This window comes from Hetaerina americana, unplaced genomic scaffold (assembly GCF_022747635.1).
Source record: "Hetaerina americana unplaced genomic scaffold, ioHetAmer1.1.p SCAF_703, whole genome shotgun sequence".
Lineage (NCBI taxonomy): Eukaryota > Metazoa > Arthropoda > Insecta > Odonata > Calopterygidae > Hetaerina > Hetaerina americana.
This window is the reverse complement of record NW_027287321.1, coordinates 553-18,485: the sequence shown is the minus strand read 5'-3', so window position 1 is coordinate 18,485 and position 17,933 is coordinate 553. Positions and strand designations below refer to the sequence as shown.

At 54.7% G+C, this 17,933-nt stretch overlaps 3 non-coding genes and 3 pseudogenes across 3 annotated transcripts; all 6 read left to right on the top strand.

Moving 5' to 3' along the window:
• Window positions 1–395: 395 nt before the first annotated feature.
• LOC139697255 (U2 spliceosomal RNA) lies at window positions 396–501 on the top strand (annotated as a pseudogene).
• A 5,552-nt stretch (window positions 502–6,053) lies between these two features.
• LOC139697246 (U2 spliceosomal RNA) lies at window positions 6,054–6,242 on the top strand. Its single transcript, XR_011702734.1, has one exon. It is a non-coding gene; the product is annotated as a U2 spliceosomal RNA (small nuclear RNA).
• A 1,511-nt stretch (window positions 6,243–7,753) lies between these two features.
• LOC139697242 (U2 spliceosomal RNA) lies at window positions 7,754–7,946 on the top strand. The gene has a single exon (XR_011702730.1). It is a non-coding gene; the product is annotated as a U2 spliceosomal RNA (small nuclear RNA).
• A 1,511-nt stretch (window positions 7,947–9,457) lies between these two features.
• LOC139697258 (U2 spliceosomal RNA) lies at window positions 9,458–9,591 on the top strand (annotated as a pseudogene).
• Window positions 9,592–14,844: 5,253 nt separating this feature from the next.
• LOC139697248 (U2 spliceosomal RNA) lies at window positions 14,845–15,038 on the top strand. Its single transcript, XR_011702736.1, has one exon. It is a non-coding gene; the product is annotated as a U2 spliceosomal RNA (small nuclear RNA).
• Window positions 15,039–16,549: 1,511 nt separating this feature from the next.
• Window positions 16,550–16,683, top strand: LOC139697257 (U2 spliceosomal RNA; annotated as a pseudogene).
• The last annotated feature ends 1,250 nt before the right edge of the window (window positions 16,684–17,933 follow it).

The following is a 17,933-nucleotide window of genomic DNA, read 5'->3' as shown; positions in this document are numbered from 1 at the left end:
CCTTTATTACCGCCCTGGATGCCCCCCTCCATTTTCGGAATGTTTGAAAATTGCGCCCGACCTTTCCCGGGAAGCGGGGAGAGAGCTTGCAATACGTCTCGTGTGTCGCTCACAGAGATGGCACGACCTAGCGAAGGACTCCGCGTTGCAATTTACTGTCTCGCCTCCGGACTCCGGGGACGCAATTGCTCCGGCCGTCCTGCCCCCCGCGCCCCCCCAAAACTTTTCTTGCTGCAGGAAAACAAGGAAGCCTTCGGAAACACCCCCGCAGGACCCTACGCGAATTCTCCCCGACCAATGCCACCCCGCGGCGCCTACGCCAATCCTGCGCCCTCCGCCCCAAGTGCTCCGGGGTCGTCCCTACACATGTAAATATTGCAGAAAAGGGCTCCCTTATCGCTTCTCGGCCTTATGGCTAAGATCAAAGTGTAGTATCTGTTCTTATCAGCTTAATTTCCTTTGATTTGTATTTTTTAACGTAAATTTTCCTCCCGATCTTTTTCATGAACAGCTACACTTTCGTTTCCGTGCCTCTCTGAAGAGTCCCGGATGGGCCCCCACCAGTGGTAAGCCCCCCGGGATACTCTCAGAGAGAAGGGGTAACAGGACACTAGGCGCCTGCTCTGCTCACTTCCCCTCTTTCTCCCCCCCCCTCCCCCAATGGCCCCACGGTCCATTGCCTCCTCAAGGCGGGCCGTGGGACCCAATGCCCCTTCTGGGCTCCCCGGATCCACTACGGATCATCCGAATCGCCCCTTCTGGGCGAATATCCCCCGGGCTGGCACCGGATCCTTCAGATCCGACGCCGTTTCAAAGCCCCCCTCCCCCGGGCGCACTGCCGGATCCCTTCTGGACCGGCAGCCTAAGCACCGGGTTTCCCCCGTCCCCTGGTGCACTGCCGGGTCCCTTCTGGACCGGTAGTTTGAGCACCAAGCCGCCCCCGACCCCTGGTGCAGCGCCAGGCCTCTTCCAGGCCGGTGTAGTGTGCACCAGGTTTCCCTCGCTTCCCCCGATCCGCGGGCGCGTCACGCCCGATCGGTGGTGAATAATTTAATTCTCCCCCCTCCTCCCCGGCCCCCTCAGGGCACCAGGGGACGCCCTCCGTCGAGTCCCGTAAGGACCGACGCAGAGCGGGCGATTCAAACGGCGCGCGCTTCGCCAAGACCCGTTTTTTCCGCTTTTCCCGCCATCCCGTTGGTAAATTCACGCTCGGCGCGCCTCACGCCCGACGGAATTACCACTCATTCCTCCCCTGATCGCAATACTCGGTGAAAGACGTCATCTTTCACAGTTGCGACAGGAAAACTCCCTAAAACATTCAAATCTCCTCCCGGTCCCGCCCAGAAGGGCCGAGAAGCGTGGTAGTGCGCCCTCAGCGCCAACCCTCGGCGGCCGCCTGAACTTTCTCCAGGCGGACGCCGCCGCGCATTTCAAAAGTTTGAAAATTGTAATTTTCTATTTCGCGGCCCTTCAGGCCGCGGAAAAGACCCCCCGTACCCCCGTTGTTACCTTTTGGCCATTGTTAATGTCCTTAGAAATTTTTATAGCCCTTAAAAGGACAATTTTTCCTTTTCCCGTCCTTAAAAGGACGATTTAATTAACGATTTAATTAAACTTCTTCCACGGTCCTTAAGACCGCGGAAGAGTGCCCCCCGGCCCCTCCCCATGCGCTAACAACCCCCAATGCCCCCACGTCCCCCCCGTAAAAACGGGGGGGCGGGGGCCGCGAAAAAAGCCCCGGAAACACCGGGTGCCAAAACCTCCGCCCCCCCATCCTCCTCTCGTACTTTGCGAAGGAGGAGAGCCGAGGCATCAGCGCCCGGCTCCCCCACTACTCCCCCCGCCCCCCCTAGGTCACCCGGCGGCGCGCCCGAATGCGATTCGCCACTAAGGACGCGCCGTCCCCGTCCATTTGTACGCTATGGCTCACCAGTGTATTCTAATGTATCTTCTCCTTCTTCTTCTCCTTCTTGCGTCCGAAAGATCCCCTTAGAGACCTTTTCCCCCCTTTCTGACGTCACCTATTCCCCCCCTCACTCCCGCTCTTCCTCTCCTCCCTCCCCATCCCTCGACGACTTCACGACGCCCCCGGATTCATCCTCGGCCAGACGTCCAGCGCTGGTTCCTTCCCAGGACTCTCCCCAGACAGCCCCCGTCCCCCAGACGACTGACAGGGTCACGACGAGTCTCCTGACCGGCACCACGGTGTCGGCCAAGAGAGTCGATAATCAACTTGTGGTTTTCTTCCCCGTGGCGGATAGCTTAGGTTGCACCGAGCCCGGATGCCCCACGTCATTCCGAGCTTCTGCGTGGACGGCGACAAGGAGAAGCCTGCTGAGGCACCTCAAGGAGCAGCACGGCCTGACACTGACATCCGTCAACGCCTGCTCCATCTGCGGCAAGACTATCGGCCGCAAGCCATCCACGCACCCTTGCTTGAAGGGAGGTACCAGCAAGGAAGCGGAAGAACCTGAGGCATTCCGGTATCGGTGCGAACAATGCACCTTTGCATGTCCTACCCGCCGTGGATTAGCGAACCACAAGTCGACCCATAAAAGACCTCCCCCCTTGATTGTCCCCCTTCAGGAGGCAATCGAGGAGACTGCTAGATGCGCAACGCCGCCCAACGTGACCGAGGTGCAAATTTCCGTACCAAGAGCAGCTGAACCGGCCGAACACCCGGAGCCGGAACCGCCCCCCGTGATCGGTGACTTTGAGATCCCGTCACCGCCGCCTGGAAATGAAGAACATCCGCCACCAGCAGAAGCAGCAGAAGATCTGGCAGCACCACGACCTGTCGGGCCCACAGGAGGACCGAAGGAGAAACTGTGGCTCGACCGATTGGCCAATACATCCGGCCAATCATGGGAAGAATTCGAGGTCGTGGTAGAAGAACTGGTGGCCAGCATCCAGGCGGAGCGGAAAAAGGAGGCAAAGGAAGCAGACGGAAAGGAAGCACCTCGGCCGCGAAACGTTGCGCATAAACCACCGACCAGACGCAGACAAGTACCGGACTACGACGCCAAAAAGGCGTCGGACATACAAAAACTCTTCCGGAGCCACCCCAGAAGGGCAGTTGAAAGCATCCTTTCTGAGAAGTCTCCCTATTGCGATATACCCGCGGAGGAGGTGGAAAAGCATTTCCGCCAAATCTACGGGGATGTCGGGATTGGGGGCTTCGAAGATACGGATGATGAATCGGTCTACCGTCGAACAACGGAGACCGAGAAGAAACTGCTCCTCGAAAGGGTGACTCCTGAAGAGGTGACGAGACGCATGTCTAGGACGAAGAACACCGCTCCAGGCCCCGATGGCCTCACCTACGGCGACCTGAGGGCGGTCGATAGACATGGACTTATTCTTTCTGCAATCTTTGACAGGTGCCTGAAGGAGGCCAGAACACCGGCCTCGTGGAAGACCTCTCGAACCGTCCTCCTGCACAAAGGGGGGGACCGCCGGGACATCGGCAACTGGAGGCCCATTGCGCTTGGCAATACCATCGCCAAGCTATACGCCGGGGTGCTGGCTGACCGCATACTATCCTGGGCGGTCAGCGGGAAGAAGATGCACCCGGCTCAAAAGGGCTTCCGGGAGTTCGAGGGGTGCCACGAGCACAATTTCACCCTTCAGACAGCTGTCGACGAGGCAAGACGCAGACACTCCCACATCGCACTGGCTTGGCTTGACCTTCGAAACGCGTTCGGGTCCATTCCGCACCAGCACCTCCAGAAGACCTTAAGGAGGATGGACTTGCCTGAGGAGATGAGGAGGACCGTGGAGGAGCTGCAGAAGGGCTCCACGGTAGTGAAGACGTCCAGCGGCGACACCGGCGTCATTGACATCTGCGCCGGTGTCAAGCAGGGGTGCCCGTTATCACCGACCATCTTCAATCTGGGGATGGAGCCGGTGATACGGGCGGTCGCTGGAGAAGCAGGCAAGTCCGGAGTCGTCGTCCAGGGGCAGGACATCGCCATCCTGGCATACGCCGACGACTTGGTGCTGGTGGCCCGAGACGAGGAGCACCTGCAGCGCCTGCTGACCATCGCAGGAGAGAAGGCAACAGCAGCAGGATTAGAATTCAAGCCAAGCAAGTGCGCCACGCTGGACCTAAATTTCTCTACGAACCAGCCCGTGCAGCCGTCCCAGCTAACCATCCAGGGATCGGCCATCTCCAGTCTGAAGGACGGCGAGGCGTACCGGTACCTCGGGGTCCCCTTCGGTTTCCACGTGGACCAGACGCCCGAGGAGGACCTGGTGCGCTTGGGCGAGGACGTCAGCAAGATCGACGAGTCTCTCCTCGCCCCGTGGCAGAAGATCGCCGCCACCAACATCTTCCTGCTGCCCAGACTGGAGTTCATCTTGCGGGCTGGTAACGTAAAGAAAAAATATCTGACTGACATTGACAAGAAGCTGAAGGCCTGCGCAAAGGGCTGGCTCCATTTGCCCAAAAGGGCATCGCCTGAGATGGTCTTCATTGGCCATCAACATGGCGGCGCAGGTCTTCTCCCTCTTTCTGACTTGACCGACATCTTGACCATTGTACAGGGTTATAGACTCCTCCATTCCCGTGACCCCAACGTGAGAGTGCTCGCCTGGGGTCGCCTGAGGGAGGTAGTGCGGAGGAAGCTGAGGAGGCCGCCAACCACCGGTGATCTCGCAGAGTACCTTAGCGGTAGTCTGCGGGATGACTTTGGAAGGGAAAGCGGTGACTTCAGCTCCCTCTTCACGCAGGTTCGTTCCGCGTCACGCCGTATCGCCGCGCGCATTGGATTGAGTTGGAGATGGTCGGACGAGCTAAAGGAGATGCAGATTTCGTTCCGCGACATGAATGACGGTTCAGAAGATCGACCACCTTTCATCAGGGTTCCCCCGAAGGCCGTGAGGCAACTGACGGGTGCCCTGAAGGTCGCGGTGCGGCGCTACTACCTGAACAAGGTAAGCGCCAAGCCCGACCAAGGTAAAGTCATTCGTGCCTCGGCGAAGTCTGAAGCCTCCAATCACTTCCTGGCAGGAGGGAGGTACACCAGGTTTTGTGATTGGAGGTTCATCTTTAGGGCTCGGCTCGACCTGCTCCCACTCAATGCCTGTCGCCGTTGGGAAACCAACGGGGACAAGCGGTGTCGGCGATGCGGCTACGCGGAAGAGACCCTGCCCCATGTCATTAACCACTGTACAATGCATTCAAGGACGTGGCAGCGTAGACATAACGCTGTCCAAGACCGACTCTACAAGGCTCTGATTGGACGCCGGGGAAAAGGTGACGATGAAATCAGAGTCAACAAACAAGTACCTGGCACCGACTCGACTCTTAGACCAGACCTGGTTATAACTAACCAGGCCGACAAGACTGTGACTCTGATCGACGTAGCGGTCCCATTCGAGAATACGGACGACGCACTGCTGGCAGCCAGGACCGCAAAGGAGGAGAAGTATGCCGCCCTGGCAGAGACCATCCGCCAGCAGGGAAGCAGAACATCGGTCGCCGCCATCGTCGTGGGAAGCCTGGGGACTTGGGACCCGAAGAACGATCCCGTCCTGAAATCCCTGGGCCTACCTCGACGATACTGCAACACCATGCGGCGGCTAATGGTGAGCGACGTCATCCGATGGTCGCGGGACTGCTACGTCGAGCACATCACGGGTCACCGACAATACGAGGACGGCTCCGGAGGCTGAAACAAAGACAAAAGTGAAGTCGTATTAAAATCATTTTCCCTTTTTTTTTTTTTTTTCCTTTTTCCGTACTTCTTCTTTTGTAAAACCTTTTTCTGTCCCCTTTCTTTTATGAGCCATAGTGTATAAATGGACAAAATGCCGTAGTTTATAAACGGCTCCCCAAGTGTCACCCCCCCCTAAAGTGAAACCCCCCAAAATGTGAACATATTACCTGTACTATATAAAAAAAAAAAAAACAAATGTGTGAGAAGCAGTATAACCATATAAACATTCCCTGAAAAAAAAAGGGCAAAGACTTGTTCCCCGGCTCCCTCACTTGGAGGGAGCCGGACTTGTATCAAATATACATATGTAAGTTGCTAATTGAATATTTTAAACTCTGTATTTAAAGAATTTTAAATAAACATTTTTATCTGTTCTTATCAGCTTAATATCTGATACGTCCCGCATTGCGGGACCAGAATATTAATCTGATTTTTGGACATTGGCGGGGTACCCGGAGTTTACTCCATCCCTGCCGCGGGTTGGCCCGGCATTGCAGTACCGTCGGGATCGGCCCATCATTAAAAAGGTCCACTTAAAAGCTGATGAGAACAGATTGAAGCTTAAATTGATCCGCGAAAATTATTTATTTTCGCACTTGCAAATTTCAGGCGATCCGGCTGGAAAAATATTCGCGAAATTGCATTTTCGCGGAGAGAAGCGATTTTATTCCATGCGAGCGGAGCAAAAGTAATGTAATCCAAATTGAAGCAGCACAACGAAGTATTAAAAGGAATGAATTATTAAAAGGAGAGAAACTTGGGAAGAAAAAAAATCCCATCTGAAGAGAGTCGTCGTCACTTTAAAGTGTAAGTGTAACAATAAATACAATTTTGTGAAAATAATGCAATTATTTTTTCTGCTTTCAATGCAACGTCAACAACAACAACGTCTTGTCTCCTCAGTATTCCATCATTGGAGACGACGACAACTGTTGAAGAGAGGCGCCGGATCACGTTTCAAACTTTGGCGTGTGACGCCCCTTCCTTCCAGCTGTTTACCTCCCCCCCGAAGAGATGGCGCGCGCGCGCTCCCGGCAAGGAGCGTCATTCAAGACGACCCGACGCGAATCGACTCGCGGAAATAGGCGAGTTCCACTCTTTTACCTTAGTTTTTGAACACCAATCTTTCCACAGAATTTATGCGAAGATAATTCTTGTAAAAGGAGTGTGTGTTTGATGAAAAAAAATTGAACGGAAAAGAAACTCAATACATCGGAGGAAACGACCGATCGCGAGCACTCGGGAAAAATTGGAAAAATGTTTGCAAAAAAATTTTCAGAAATTTTTTGCGAATTTCGCGGAAATCGATGCCCATTTCCGCGATTTTTTCGAGAAAATGGAAAATATAAACAATGGAGAAATCTGGTTTTCCATCTTGTGTAATTGAAAGCGCCACTTTTTTACAGCCTTTTCGATTCCTATTCTCCGATTTGAAGAAAACCCTAATTTGTTTATATTTGAAGAAACCCTAATTTATGTATTTATTTATTTATAAGGAAAGCGTATTTTTACTAATGACGATTAATGCAAAGTAAGTGAACAGCACACGATTTTAAATCTCTACCACACAGGAAGTGAAGTGAAGAGGAAGCCCGTTTTTCGAAAAACTGTCGACCACTGAATACTGGCGAAAAGGGCCCTTTATTACCGCCCTGGATGCCCCCCTCCATTTTCGGAATGTTTGAAAATTGCGCCCGACCTTTCCCGGGAAGCGGGGAGAGAGCTTGCAATACGTCTCGTGTGTCGCTCACAGAGATGGCACGACCTAGCGAAGGACTCCGCGTTGCAATTTACTGTCTCGCCTCCGGACTCCGGGGACGCAATTGCTCCGGCCGTCCTGCCCCCCGCGCCCCCCCAAAACTTTTCTTGCTGCAGGAAAACAAGGAAGCCTTCGGAAACACCCCCGCAGGACCCTACGCGAATTCTCCCCGACCAATGCCACCCCGCGGCGCCTACGCCAATCCTGCGCCCTCCGCCCCAAGTGCTCCGGGGTCGTCCCTACACATGTAAATATTGCAGAAAAGGGCTCCCTTATCGCTTCTCGGCCTTATGGCTAAGATCAAAGTGTAGTATCTGTTCTTATCAGCTTAATATCTGATACGTCCCGCATTGCGGGACCAGAATATTAATCTGATTTTTGGACATTGGCGGGGTACCCGGAGTTTACTCCATCCCTGCCGCGGGTTGGCCCGGCATTGCAGTACCGTCGGGATCGGCCCATCATTAAAAAGGTCCACTTAAAAGCTGATGAGAACAGATTGAAGCTTAAATTGATCCGCGAAAATTATTTATTTTCGCACTTGCAAATTTCAGGCGATCCGGCTGGAAAAATATTCGCGAAATTGCATTTTCGCGGAGAGAAGCGATTTTATTCCATGCGAGCGGAGCAAAAGTAATGTAATCCAAATTGAAGCAGCACAACGAAGTATTAAAAGGAATGAATTATTAAAAGGAGAGAAACTTGGGAAGAAAAAAAATCCCATCTGAAGAGAGTCGTCGTCACTTTAAAGTGTAAGTGTAACAATAAATACAATTTTGTGAAAATAATGCAATTATTTTTTCTGCTTTCAATGCAACGTCAACAACAACAACGTCTTGTCTCCTCAGTATTCCATCATTGGAGACGACGACAACTGTTGAAGAGAGGCGCCGGATCACGTTTCAAACTTTGGCGTGTGACGCCCCTTCCTTCCAGCTGTTTACCTCCCCCCCGAAGAGATGGCGCGCGCGCGCTCCCGGCAAGGAGCGTCATTCAAGACGACCCGACGCGAATCGACTCGCGGAAATAGGCGAGTTCCACTCTTTTACCTTAGTTTTTGAACACCAATCTTTCCACAGAATTTATGCGAAGATAATTCTTGTAAAAGGAGTGTGTGTTTGATGAAAAAAAATTGAACGGAAAAGAAACTCAATACATCGGAGGAAACGACCGATCGCGAGCACTCGGGAAAAATTGGAAAAATGTTTGCAAAAAAATTTTCAGAAATTTTTTGCGAATTTCGCGGAAATCGATGCCCATTTCCGCGATTTTTTCGAGAAAATGGAAAATATAAACAATGGAGAAATCTGGTTTTCCATCTTGTGTAATTGAAAGCGCCACTTTTTTACAGCCTTTTCGATTCCTATTCTCCGATTTGAAGAAAACCCTAATTTGTTTATATTTGAAGAAACCCTAATTTATGTATTTATTTATTTATAAGGAAAGCGTATTTTTACTAATGACGATTAATGCAAAGTAAGTGAACAGCACACGATTTTAAATCTCTACCACACAGGAAGTGAAGTGAAGAGGAAGCCCGTTTTTCGAAAAACTGTCGACCACTGAATACTGGCGAAAAGGGCCCTTTATTACCGCCCTGGATGCCCCCCTCCATTTTCGGAATGTTTGAAAATTGCGCCCGACCTTTCCCGGGAAGCGGGGAGAGAGCTTGCAATACGTCTCGTGTGTCGCTCACAGAGATGGCACGACCTAGCGAAGGACTCCGCGTTGCAATTTACTGTCTCGCCTCCGGACTCCGGGGACGCAATTGCTCCGGCCGTCCTGCCCCCCGCGCCCCCCCAAAACTTTTCTTGCTGCAGGAAAACAAGGAAGCCTTCGGAAACACCCCCGCAGGACCCTACGCGAATTCTCCCCGACCAATGCCACCCCGCGGCGCCTACGCCAATCCTGCGCCCTCCGCCCCAAGTGCTCCGGGGTCGTCCCTACACATGTAAATATTGCAGAAAAGGGCTCCCTTATCGCTTCTCGGCCTTATGGCTAAGATCAAAGTGTAGTATCTGTTCTTATCAGCTTAATCCCCTTAACTTTCTTCTTTTTCGCCCGCCAAATTCAAATTTTTAAATGAACAGATCTACCGCTTTTGGACCTTTCTAGCCTCTCTGAGGAATCCCGGACGGGCCCCGACCAACGGTAAGCCCCCCGGGACACTCCCAGAGGGAAGGGGCAACAGGACACTAGGCGCCTGCTCTGCCCAGTAGCCCCTCTTTCGACCCCCGATGGCCCCACGGTCCATTGCCTCTTCAAGGCGGACCGTGGGACCCACCGCCCCCTCAGGGCTCCCCGGTCGCTCACGGACCGTTCCCCACGCCCACTTGGGGTGATAACCTCCCCGGGCTCGACGCCGGGCCCCTAAGGCCCGGCGCAGGCCCCCGCCCCCGGTGCACCGCCGGGTCCCTTCAGGACCGGTAGGCTGAGCACCGGACGTTCCCCGGCCCCCGGTGCACTGCCAGGTCCCCTCCGGACCGGTAGCTTGAGCACCGAGGCCCCCGGACCCCCTCAGGGCCCCCGGGAGCACCCTCCGTCGATCCCGTACGGATCGGCGCAGAGCGGGTGATTTGAACGGCGCGCGGTTTCCTTTTCGGCCGCGACGCCGGTCAAGCGACCGTTCGGCGCGCTTCACGCCCGATCGGTTCGATTGACCCCCTCCCCCCCGTCCGGTATTTGTGGAAGACTTCATCTTCCACAAAACCGTCATTTCAAAACCCCGGTAAATTCAAATTTCCTCCCGATCCCACCCATACGGGCCGAGAAGCGGGTTGAGCGCCTTCAGCGCCATCCCTCGGCGGCCGCCTGGACTTCATTCAGGTGGACGCCACGCGCTTAATTTAAATTTGTATTTTTGAAAATTTTCGTTCCGCAGTCCCTCAGACCGCGGAAAAGCCCTCCGTCGCCCCCCTTGGCCTTCAGCATTTATATCTTTTGAATTTTTTTGTGTCCTTAAAAGGACAATTTTCAAAACAACGTACCACGGTCCTTCAGGCCGTGGAATATCGTCCGCCAGGCCCCGTTTGTGCCATGACTTAACGCCCTCCCATGCCCCCACGTCCTCCCCGTAAAAACGGGGGGGCGGGGGCCGTTAGAAAAGCACCATCGCGTGCTAGTTCCTCCGCCCCCCCCTCCTCCTCTCGCACTCCGCGGAGGAGGAAAGTCGAGGCGTCAGAGCCCGACTCCTCCCCTCCCCATACACCACCGGACGGCGCGTCCGAAAGCGCTTCGGCGCGTAGGACGCGTCGCCCGCGGAAAATCATACACTATGGCTCCCCCGTTTCTTCTTCTTCTTCTTCTCCATCCGGCGTCCGAAAGCCTTCCCTTGAGACCTTCTCCCCGCTCTCGGACGTCACCTATTCTCCCCCCAAGTCCCGTTCTTCTTCCCCTCTCTCCCTCGACGACTTCACGACGCCTCCGGATTCTTCTTCGTCCAGACGTCCGGCGCTGGATTCTCCCCCCCCGATTCCCCCGACTGCCCCCGCCCCCCAAACGACTGACAGGGTCCCGGCGCTTCTCCTGACCGGCACCGCGGTGTCGGCCAGGAGAATCGACAATCAACTTGTGGTTTACTTTCCCGTGGCGGACACGTTAACCTGCACCGAGGTGGGATGCAGCATGTCCTTCCGCGCTACGGAGTGGACGGCGATGCGGAGAAGTCTCGTCCGGCACCTGATGGAGCAGCACGGCCACCGACTCACGTCGGTGAACGCCTGCTCCATCTGCGGTGGGACTATCGGCCGCAAGCCGTCCACTCATCCCTGCCTCAAAGGGGGGATACGTAAGGCTGCGGACGGACGTGTTGCACTCTCGCATCGGTGCGGGGCATGCGATTTCGCATGCGCTACCCGTCGCGGGCTTGCGAACCACATGGTGACCCACAAGAGACCTCCCCCCTTGATTGCCCCCCTTCAGGAGGCAATCGAGGAGACAGTTAGATGCACGACGCCGCCCAACGTGACCGAGGCGCAACCCTCCGATCCAGACGCAGCAGCAGACGCTCCGGCCGAAGACCTGGCGCCGGGGCAGCCTCCTGAAGTCGGTGACCTTAACGACACCGGGTCACCGCCGCCTGTGGACGCAGCAACATCGCCGCCGCCAGCTCCAGACGCAGCAGAAGGAGCACCACGACAGGTCGAGCCACCGATACAGCAGAAGGAGAAGCTGTGGCTCGACCGACTGGCCAGCACATCCGGCCAGTCATGGGAGGAGTTCGAGGTCGTGGTGCAGGATCTGGTGGCCACCACCCAGGCGGAGAGGAAGAGGGAGGCGAAACCTGCGGACGGAGGGGAAGCTCCTCGGCCACGAAACGTCGTGCACAGACAACCACCAAGACGCAGACAAGTAGCTGACTACGACGCGAAAAAGGCGTCGGACATACAGAAACTCTTCAGGAGTCATCCCAGGAGGGCAGTGGAGAGCATCCTGTCCGATAAGTCACCCTATTGCGACATTCCCGCGGAGGAGGTGGAAAAGCATTTCCGCCAAGTCTACGGGAATGTCGGGATGGGGGGCTTGGAGGACGAGGGTGACGACTCGGTCTACCGTCGCACGACGGAGACCGAGAAGAAACTGCTCCTCGAAAGGATCACTCCTGAGGAAGTGACGAGACGCATGTCTAGAACCAAGAACACCGCCCCGGGCCCCGATGGCCTCACCTACGGCGACCTGAGGGCGGTCGATAGACATGGACGAATTCTCTCTTTTATCTTCAACAGATGCCTGAAGGAGGCCAGGACACCGGCCGCGTGGAAGACCTCTCGGACTGTCCTCCTGCACAAAGGGGGGGACCGCCAGGACATCGGCAACTGGAGGCCCATAGCGCTTGGCAACACCATCGCCAAGCTGTACGCCGGGGTGCTTGCTGACCGCATACTATCTTGGGCGGTCAGCGGGAAGAAGATGCACCCGGCTCAAAAGGGCTTCCGGGAGTTCGAGGGGTGCCACGAGCACAATTTCACCCTTCAGGCAGCTGTTGACGAAATGAGACGCAGACGTTCCCGAATCGCACTGGCTTGGCTTGACCTACGGAACGCGTTCGGGTCCATCCCGCACCAACACCTCCAGAACACCCTGAGGAGGATGGACTTGCCTGAGGAGATGAGGAGGACCGTGGAGGAGTTGCAGAAGGGCTCCACGGTCGTGAAGACGACCAGCGGCGACACCGGCGTCATCGACATCTGCGCCGGTGTCAAGCAGGGGTGCCCGTTATCACCGACCATTTTCAACTTGGGAATGGAGCCGGTGATACGGGCGGTCGCTGGTGAGGCAGGCAAGTCCGGAGTCGTCGTCCAGGGGCAAAACATCGCCATCCTGGCCTACGCGGACGACTTGGTGCTGGTGGCCCGGGACCAGGAGCACCTGCAGCGCCTGCTGAACATCGCGGGAGAAGAGGCGACCGCTGCAGGTCTACAGTTCAAGCCAAGCAAGTGCGCAACGCTGGACCTCAACTTTGCAGCAAACCAGCCCGTGCAGCCGTCCCAACTCACCATCCAGGGGGCGGCCATTTCCAGCCTGAAGGACGGCGAAGCGTACCGGTACCTCGGGGTCCCGTTCGGGTTCCACGTGGACCAGACCCCCGAGGAGGACCTGGTGCGCTTGGGCGAGGACGTCAAGAAGATCGACGAGTCACTCCTCGCCCCGTGGCAGAAGATCGCCGCGACCAACATCTTCCTTCTGCCCAGGCTGGAATTCATCTTGCGGGCTGGTAATGTTAAAAAGAAAAACTTGACCGACATCGACAAGAGGCTGAAGGCCTGCGCAAAGGGCTGGCTCCATTTGCCCAAAAGGGCATCGCCTGAGATGGTCTTCATTGGCCATCAACACGGCGGCGCAGGTCTTCTCCCTCTTTCCGACTTGACTGACATATTGACCATCGTGCAGGGATATCGACTCCTCCATTCCCGTGACCCCAACGTGAGAGTGCTCGCCTGGGGTCGCCTGAAGGAGGTAGTGCGGAGGAAGCTGAGGAGACCGCCAACCACCGGTGATCTCGCAGAGTACCTTAGTGGTAGTCTGCGGGATGACTTTGGAAGGGAAAGCGGCGACTTCAGTTCCCTCTTCACGCAGGTTCGCTCCGCGTCACGCCGTATCGCCGCGCGCATAGGCTTGAGCTGGAGATGGTCGGACGAGCTAAGGGAGATGCAGATTTCGTTCCGGGACATGAATGACGGGGCTGAAGACCGCCCCCCCTTCATCAGGGTTCCTCCGAAGGCCGTAAGGCAACTGACGGGTGCCCTGAAGATCGCGGTGCGGCGCTACTACCTGAACAAGGTAAGCGCCAAGCCCGATCAAGGGAAAGTCATTCGTGCCTCGGCGAAATCTGAAGCCTCCAATCACTTCCTGGCAGGAGGGAGATACACCAGGTTTTGTGATTGGAGGTTCATCTTTAGGGCTCGGCTCGATCTGCTCCCGCTCAATGCCTGTCGCCGTTGGGAAACCAACGGGGACAAGCGGTGTCGGCGATGTGGCTACGCGGAGGAGACCCTGCCCCACGTCGTTAATCACTGCACGATGCACTCAAGGACGTGGCAGCATAGACATAATGCTGTCCAAGACCGACTACACAGGGCTCTGATTGGACGCCGGGGAAAAGGTGACGATGAAATCAGAGTCAACAAACAAGTACCTGGCACTGACTCGACTCTTAGACCAGACCTGGTTATAACTAACCAGGCCGACAAGACTGTGACATTGATCGACGTAGCAGTACCGTTCGAGAACAACGAGGGAGCTCTGCTGGCAGCCAGGACCGCGAAGGAGGAGAAGTACGCCGCCCTGGCAGAGACCATCCGCCAGCAGGGATACCGGTCATCGGTCGCCGCCATCGTCGTGGGAAGCCTGGGGACGTGGGACTCGCAGAACGACCCCGTCCTGAAGTCCCTGGGCCTACCTCGACGATTCTGCACCACCATGCGGCGACTGATGGTCAGCGACGTCATCCGCTGGACCCGGGACTGCTACGTCGAACACATCACGGGACATAGACAGTATGAAGACGGCTCCGGAGGCTGAAAAGGAAAGGACAAAAGTGAAGTCGTGTAAAATCATTTCCCCCCCTCTTTCCATACTTCTTCATTGTAAAACCTTTCTCTGTCCCCTTTCTCTTTTATTTACTCTATGAGCCATAGTGTATGAATGGCCACGCCGTGGTGTATAAACGGCCCCCCCCAAAAGTGTAAACCCTCCCCGTGAGAGACTTAAACATATAAAACATTTTATAAAAAAAAACACTCGTGCGAGAAGCCTATATTATTATAATATTTCCCCAAAATAAAGGGGCAAAAAGACTTGTTCCCCGGCTCCCTCATTTGGAGGGAGCCGGTCATGTATAAATTATATATTAATTATAAGTTGCTTAAAACTCTGTATGAAAGAATTTTCAAATAAACATTTTAAATCTGTTCTTATCAGCTTAATATCTGATACGTCCCGCATTGCGGGACCAGAATATTAATCTGATTTTTGGACATTGGCGGGGTACCCGGAGTTTACTCCATCCCTGCCGCGGGTTGGCCCGGCATTGCAGTACCGTCGGGATCGGCCCATCATTAAAAAGGTCCACTTAAAAGCTGATGAGAACAGATTGAAGCTTAAATTGATCCGCGAAAATTATTTATTTTCGCACTTGCAAATTTCAGGCGATCCGGCTGGAAAAATATTCGCGAAATTGCATTTTCGCGGAGAGAAGCGATTTTATTCCATGCGAGCGGAGCAAAAGTAATGTAATCCAAATTGAAGCAGCACAACGAAGTATTAAAAGGAATGAATTATTAAAAGGAGAGAAACTTGGGAAGAAAAAAAATCCCATCTGAAGAGAGTCGTCGTCACTTTAAAGTGTAAGTGTAACAATAAATACAATTTTGTGAAAATAATGCAATTATTTTTTCTGCTTTCAATGCAACGTCAACAACAACAACGTCTTGTCTCCTCAGTATTCCATCATTGGAGACGACGACAACTGTTGAAGAGAGGCGCCGGATCACGTTTCAAACTTTGGCGTGTGACGCCCCTTCCTTCCAGCTGTTTACCTCCCCCCCGAAGAGATGGCGCGCGCGCGCTCCCGGCAAGGAGCGTCATTCAAGACGACCCGACGCGAATCGACTCGCGGAAATAGGCGAGTTCCACTCTTTTACCTTAGTTTTTGAACACCAATCTTTCCACAGAATTTATGCGAAGATAATTCTTGTAAAAGGAGTGTGTGTTTGATGAAAAAAAATTGAACGGAAAAGAAACTCAATACATCGGAGGAAACGACCGATCGCGAGCACTCGGGAAAAATTGGAAAAATGTTTGCAAAAAAATTTTCAGAAATTTTTTGCGAATTTCGCGGAAATCGATGCCCATTTCCGCGATTTTTTCGAGAAAATGGAAAATATAAACAATGGAGAAATCTGGTTTTCCATCTTGTGTAATTGAAAGCGCCACTTTTTTACAGCCTTTTCGATTCCTATTCTCCGATTTGAAGAAAACCCTAATTTGTTTATATTTGAAGAAACCCTAATTTATGTATTTATTTATTTATAAGGAAAGCGTATTTTTACTAATGACGATTAATGCAAAGTAAGTGAACAGCACACGATTTTAAATCTCTACCACACAGGAAGTGAAGTGAAGAGGAAGCCCGTTTTTCGAAAAACTGTCGACCACTGAATACTGGCGAAAAGGGCCCTTTATTACCGCCCTGGATGCCCCCCTCCATTTTCGGAATGTTTGAAAATTGCGCCCGACCTTTCCCGGGAAGCGGGGAGAGAGCTTGCAATACGTCTCGTGTGTCGCTCACAGAGATGGCACGACCTAGCGAAGGACTCCGCGTTGCAATTTACTGTCTCGCCTCCGGACTCCGGGGACGCAATTGCTCCGGCCGTCCTGCCCCCCGCGCCCCCCCAAAACTTTTCTTGCTGCAGGAAAACAAGGAAGCCTTCGGAAACACCCCCGCAGGACCCTACGCGAATTCTCCCCGACCAATGCCACCCCGCGGCGCCTACGCCAATCCTGCGCCCTCCGCCCCAAGTGCTCCGGGGTCGTCCCTACACATGTAAATATTGCAGAAAAGGGCTCCCTTATCGCTTCTCGGCCTTATGGCTAAGATCAAAGTGTAGTATCTGTTCTTATCAGCTTAATCCCCTTAACTTTCTTCTTTTTCGCCCGCCAAATTCAAATTTTTAAATGAACAGATCTACCGCTTTTGGACCTTTCTAGCCTCTCTGAGGAATCCCGGACGGGCCCCGACCAACGGTAAGCCCCCCGGGACACTCCCAGAGGGAAGGGGCAACAGGACACTAGGCGCCTGCTCTGCCCAGTAGCCCCTCTTTCGACCCCCGATGGCCCCACGGTCCATTGCCTCTTCAAGGCGGACCGTGGGACCCACCGCCCCCTCAGGGCTCCCCGGTCGCTCACGGACCGTTCCCCACGCCCACTTGGGGTGATAACCTCCCCGGGCTCGACGCCGGGCCCCTAAGGCCCGGCGCAGGCCCCCGCCCCCGGTGCACCGCCGGGTCCCTTCAGGACCGGTAGGCTGAGCACCGGACGTTCCCCGGCCCCCGGTGCACTGCCAGGTCCCCTCCGGACCGGTAGCTTGAGCACCGAGGCCCCCGGACCCCCTCAGGGCCCCCGGGAGCACCCTCCGTCGATCCCGTACGGATCGGCGCAGAGCGGGTGATTTGAACGGCGCGCGGTTTCCTTTTCGGCCGCGACGCCGGTCAAGCGACCGTTCGGCGCGCTTCACGCCCGATCGGTTCGATTGACCCCCTCCCCCCCGTCCGGTATTTGTGGAAGACTTCATCTTCCACAAAACCGTCATTTCAAAACCCCGGTAAATTCAAATTTCCTCCCGATCCCACCCATACGGGCCGAGAAGCGGGTTGAGCGCCTTCAGCGCCATCCCTCGGCGGCCGCCTGGACTTCATTCAGGTGGACGCCACGCGCTTAATTTAAATTTGTATTTTTGAAAATTTTCGTTCCGCAGTCCCTCAGACCGCGGAAAAGCCCTCCGTCGCCCCCCTTGGCCTTCAGCATTTATATCTTTTGAATTTTTTTGTGTCCTTAAAAGGACAATTTTCAAAACAACGTACCACGGTCCTTCAGGCCGTGGAATATCGTCCGCCAGGCCCCGTTTGTGCCATGACTTAACGCCCTCCCATGCCCCCACGTCCTCCCCGTAAAAACGGGGGGGCGGGGGCCGTTAGAAAAGCACCATCGCGTGCTAGTTCCTCCGCCCCCCCCTCCTCCTCTCGCACTCCGCGGAGGAGGAAAGTCGAGGCGTCAGAGCCCGACTCCTCCCCTCCCCATACACCACCGGACGGCGCGTCCGAAAGCGCTTCGGCGCGTAGGACGCGTCGCCCGCGGAAAATCATACACTATGGCTCCCCCGTTTCTTCTTCTTCTTCTTCTCCATCCGGCGTCCGAAAGCCTTCCCTTGAGACCTTCTCCCCGCTCTCGGACGTCAC